The 5,900-nt window shown below is 37.7% G+C and overlaps 1 non-coding gene across 1 annotated transcript; it reads left to right on the top strand.

Moving 5' to 3' along the window:
- The first annotated feature begins 4,425 nt into the window (after positions 1-4,425).
- TRNAT-GGU lies at positions 4,426-4,498 on the top strand. Its single transcript has one exon. It is a non-coding gene; the product is annotated as a tRNA-Thr (tRNA).
- The last annotated feature ends 1,402 nt before the right edge of the window (positions 4,499-5,900 follow it).

Raw genomic sequence — 5,900 nt, 5'->3', positions numbered from 1 at the left:
GTGTGTTGAATTGGGATTAGACCAGGAGAGCCAAGCCTAGCAGTTACTTGGCGGTCTAAAATTTAATCATTTTCTCATTGTTTCATATTTGAGTTCTGTTTTATTGGTTGTTTGTAATTAGTGACCATGCATTACACTCTTTTAGTACCTTGCATGGCCTTTAGCATTAGGCACAGAGTAATATTTTTAAATTGGGAAAATAATGTGAAGGCATTCTTTGAGAGTAATTTAGTTTAATATTATATTTCTACCTTCCTTATGGGAAGAGACACCTGGAGGGCAAATCTTGATTACTTGTGCAATGGGTATATAAAAAAAATTGGGAATGGGACAGATGAGATGGAGAGAATTAACAGAAGTCTGCAGATGGTGGTTTAGCACTTTGGAATGAGTCCATCAGTCCCTGCTGTCCAATCCAGTGTGAAAGATCCATCTGGGCTTCCTCTGAGTGCAAGAATGTGATGTAACAGACATAGGATATGAAATCCGGGTTTCATTGAAAGTAATTATCAGGTTGTATCAAATAGTTTTTGAAATGTTAGGTATCAGGACAAGATAGGTGGAATTGAAGACTTGGATTAGAGAAGTCCTTAATATATGACTTCTCTTTCCATTTATCTGGTAAAATCCAGACCCTTGGCACCTTGGGGTTTTTTTTACATTTTATTAAAAAAAATTTAAGTGAACGTCAAAATTTAAAACAGTACTTTTTCTTGCAAAAACATTTTTTGTAAAAACTTTAGAAAATTGAAATAAGCAAAAAGAATAAAATAAAATAGTTATTTTGAGCCTTTATAGGTCTATTCATATGAGGGTATGTCAGAAAGCTCATCGAAAAATAGAATTAAAAGATAATATAAATCTTCCCATGAAGTTTTTGAAACTCGTATATATGCAGATATATTTTTAAAATATGTCATAATAATCATATGATATAAAATGTCTTATAACTTTTTATAATGAATATTATAAATATGAGCATATAATGAATTTTTTTTTTCTTGTTAATACGCAGGTCTATGTCATCATAATAATTCAGGTACGGTACTGCCCTCATTCAACCAGTTCCCTGTTGTTGGACATCTAGATTTTTTCCCCCTCTTACATACATAAACTTAACAGTGCAAAGATGACGGCTTTGTATATGTGTATATATGGGTCTTTCCTTAGGGTGAAACTGTATAGTGGAATTTCTATTCTCAAGGTTATGTTCCAGTTGATCTTCTAAAGTGATGTTTTTGATTATCAGGGCTCATATTCTCATAATTTGCCTCATTTCTTCTGTGTGTCAAATTAAATGATGATCCATCGCTGTGGTGCAGTTCTGGTGCTCTTACCTATTTATTATAACTAGAAATGACTGGGGAAGGGTTATTTTTGTTTATTCAATCTGGTTGCCCCAAATACAGTAATAGAAATTGTCACCATTGAGTCTTAATAATGTGATTGTCCAGTTGGTAAAGTCATTCTACTTCTTATAGCTACACTTCGTTTTCTGTTTCTAACTTTCCTTTCCCTTTTAACTTCCTGCCCTCTCCCCTACTCTTCAGCTACTTGTTATTTTTTTTCTTTTTCTTTTTTCTGTGTGTGCCTGAAGCAGGCCTGGGTTTGGCTTAGCTCCTATTATTAGGGCCAAAGAAGACTTTGGCTCCCAATTCAAAATTCTGTAGCATTAGCTGATTTTCACATTCTGACTTTTGCCTTAGGCTTTCCTTGTTGGTGGGGAGTAAAGATTGCTGGTAGGGTATTTTCATGAGATGGAGGGTTTGTGTTTATAAGGGGGTCAGAATTTGGAATTTAAAAATGTTGGTTTTAGCAATTTCAGTTTATTTAATTATTCTTTGCTTTTGTCTTCAGATTATTTGAAATTTTTAATCTATCGCTGTGTCTGTTGTCTGTCCATCCATCCATATCGTCGTATAGCATCTACTGGGAACAGATCTTCTTTCTTCTTTTTAATTTTTTGTATACTGGAGATTTGAGACCTTATCCAGAGGCTCAGGTTTCCCAGTATAGTGATGATTTCTGGGAAGAAATTGTTTTTGAATTTCCTTGAATGTTTCCAAACCTTTCCGTTTCTATGTTAGAGAGGTTAAAAATGGTGAGATTGTGAAGTCATCAGTTAGTGACACAGTGAGATTATGAAGCTTGCTTACTCCTGTAGCGTTATTCAGACCTGTTGATCTAGCAGCAGGAGAAGCAACGTGTTTGGTGTCAGGAACATCTTTGCTGCAGTACCGTACGTCTAGTCTTTGATTTGGTATTCGGGCAGACACTTTGTGGGCATGTTCTCCAAACTATTCTGTAAGCTAGGTGTGTGGTCTAAAACTAGTCCACGTTTCATATGCATTTGGATGAAGAGTTATTAATCCCTGCAGATCTCTAGGAGGGTAGGGATTCTCAGTTAATGCTGAGGGAACACCCTGCTTAGAGAAATAGAGGAACCCTCGAACATAGCTCCTCAGATAGTGGTTGATGTCAGGTAAAGTTCATCGGTGTATATAGAGTCAAAAGGTGAGCTAGAGACACGAAGAAAGGAGTAGTGATTTATATTTATTCTTTAGAATCATTACTAATACTGAATTTAGAGTTTTTAGTTTTGTGAGCCAAGAAGATGGAATATATATATCCCTTTACTTGTCTTCTTTTCTTAGACCTTTACTATCTCCCTGGTTTATTGCTGGGTTTTCTTTTTTTGTATTAGTTTCCCTGGATCTCAAATATTGATGAAGTCCTCCCTCCTTATTAACGCTCCGAATGATAAAATGGGTAAAGCCAATGCAATGTGTTAATGGGATTTTAGTCCCTAAATCTAGGCTGCCTGGGTTCAAATCTTGGGCATGCTGTGGACGGATCATGATTTATCTAATTATTTCTCCAATTTGGACCCCAAAATTGTATCAGTAGCTTTGTCTTTTCGTTGTTGCTGCTGCTGTTACATAAATGAAGCACCAATGAATATCAAATGTGCACGTTTGTGATTATTTCTGTAGGACCGATTTCTTAAACTGTCAAAGGTATGAATCTTTTTAAAGTCTGTTGATGACACTTGTCAGGTGTGTTCTCTTACAACAGAGGGACATTCTTTATCTTTTAAGAACTTAAAATAGCTTTATCACATAGCTAGCAGTTTGGTGGTGTTTTACCCTTGTTAATTCTTGAGGGAGAAACTTATTTTTTGATTGACTTTATTCCGTGCATGTGACAAGTTTCTGTTTTATGCATTTTAGTAGGAATCATATTTAGATAAATTTAAATGTAGGCCGAGCAACGGCCCTTGACTGGGATTATGTTTCCTTTGAGGGTCACTTCTTGAAAATTCAGTTTTTATAAAATGGGAAATTTTCTGTACTATACCTGCTTTGTAGAGATGATATGAAAATAACTACTTTTAAGGACCAGCCCGTGGCTCACTTGGGAGAGTGTGGTGCTGATAACATCAAGGCGGTAGGTTCAGGTCCAATATAGGGATGGCCGGTTAGCTCACTTGGGAGAGCGTGGTGCTGACAACACCAAGTCAAGGGTTAAGATCCCCTTACCGGTCATCTTTTAAAAAAAAAACTACTTTTAGTTTTATGGAAGGAAAATTTTTTATAGCAACTTAATAAGTTGTAGTTAGGGAAAGTAATATTAATGAATCGCTGATCAAGTTTTGACAAGTTATGCAAAAAGGGAGGAAAAAATATTAGATGCAAAGTGTTACTGCTACAATCTGCTTAGAGTGAAAGCTTAGGGTGTGGCTCTCTGGAATTTCCTTGGAAGCATAGCTTCTGGATGGCTGAGATCTCTGTATAGTACAGACTTCACACACTGTTTACCACTTAAGGCCTCAATTTTTAATTTACCCATTTTGAGAAGAAATCTTGTTAGAATGTGTTATACTTTCCAACCTTTTTTTAAAAATCAACTTTATTGAGGTATAATTTGTGTACAATTAAGTGCACAGATTTTAAGTATACAGTTGAGTTTCAGCAACTGTATACACTGTGTAACCACCACCCCAAACAAGATATAGATCATTCCCATTTCCCCAGAAATTTTCCGTGTGCCTCATGCAGTCAAGTCTGCCCCACCACACTTCCCTGCCCCAGGCAGTTGCCGATCTGATTCCTATCCCTACACATTATTCTGTCCTAGAGAATAAATGGAATCATATCATATATATTCTCTTATGTTCTTCCCAGCCTAATTTAGTGTATAGGATGGATATACTTTTATCTAGTCCCAGTAATTGTGCATCCTTATGCCAGTGTGTTACTGCACTGCACTGTAACATGGTGATTCGTTTCAGTTCTGTTGAGCTGTGTCTTTGCCTGCAACTTTAGTAGCTCCATACTTACGGGGTGTGGGGGGGTGGGGGCGGGGGGTGTTTGTGGGTAGTGGTTTTCTTGTGCTAAGTTTTTAAAAGAACATTTCTGAGGGGCTGGCTGGTTAGCTCAGTAGGTTAGAGTTTGGTGCTGGTAACACCAAGGTCCAGGTTTGATCCCTGTACTGGCCAGTCGCCAAAAAAAAAAAAAAAAGAATAAATGAAAACTAAAAAGTGCTTCTGGCTATTCACTTCATGTCAGACAACAAACTACTTTCCACTCAGGTCATTTTGCATATGCTTTTCTAATTTCTGCTTCTAAGTAGCAGTGAACTATGAAACCATGTAAGATTAGTTAGAATTACATGGAAATTTGTTTAAATATTGTTTTGTCTTTCTGGTCTTTAGAAATTAAGTCATGTTATGGCATGATAAAACAGTATAATCAAATCTCAACATTTTGATTAAGGGATTTTCTACTTATTTACATTTTATCGCTTTTTCCTTTTATGTTTACCACGTGCATTTATCACTTTATTATGATTATAAGTAGGTTATGTTTTAGAGCAATGTAGTGCTCTTTTACCTGCCTGTAACCCTGCACCGACTGGGCCAATTGTTGAGCTAGGGCTGGGTCTGGAGCTCACAAACCCTTCACACACCAGGCTGGGTCCCCAGACACCTCACACGCCAGGCTGGTTCACCAGACCCCTCACACGCATGTCTATGAGCTAGGTAACTGGCAAAAAGGGTCTTGGAAGCTGTAGGTTCAAGAGCATGGCCATGTGGGCGAACGCCCAAGGCAGATGCCAGCCAAGGTGGTGGCACTGTGCAAGCACACTAACTCCACCCCACCCCCCACAGTTTGCTTACAAAGAATGTGCTGCACCACCCCCAACCAGGCCTAAGGTGAGGGGTCCTGATTAAATTATCCTATTTCCCCAACAAGCAGTTTTAGGTTGAAAGTAAGGTACAGAGATTTCTCATCTCCCTCCACCCCACATTCATAGATAGTGTGAAGACATTATAACAACAAAATAGTCCTAATTCCTCCTTCCTGTCCTTCGAATCGTTGCTGTCATTTCATTTATGCCTAAGCATGTATGTATGCACATGAACATACATAACCAAATCCATTGTTGCCATCATGTCGCTTATTTATTCTCCGATGCTTTCTTTCTTTATGTATGAGACACATTACCTCTGATTTGGATATTCCAGTGTTTCTCCTGGTATTTGGGGGTTTTTGCTGCTGGCCAGTGCGGGGATCTATACCCTTTACCTTGGTGTCATAACACAGTGCTGTGGCCAACTGAGTTAACTGGCCAGCCCTCTTTCTTTATGTAGTGTGAGTTTCTGATCTCTCTCTTTTTCCTTCTATCTTAAGAACTTTTAACATTTCTTGCATGGCAGGTATACTCGTAACAAATTCCTTCAATTTTTGTTTGTCTGAGAACGTCTTTATTCTCCTTCATTTAACAAGAATAATTTCACAGGGAGCAGAATTTTAGGCTGGTGGTTTTTTTCTCTCGACACATTAAGTACCTTACTCTCTTTTTGTTTGCATCGTTTCTGAGAAGTCTGATTAATTCTT

The sequence above is a fragment of the Galeopterus variegatus genome, unplaced genomic scaffold, assembly GCF_000696425.1.
Source record: "Galeopterus variegatus unplaced genomic scaffold, G_variegatus-3.0.2 Scaffold73, whole genome shotgun sequence".
Lineage (NCBI taxonomy): Eukaryota > Metazoa > Chordata > Mammalia > Dermoptera > Cynocephalidae > Galeopterus > Galeopterus variegatus.
Note: the sequence above shows the minus strand (reverse complement) of the source record. Positions and strands in the feature narration are given on the sequence as shown.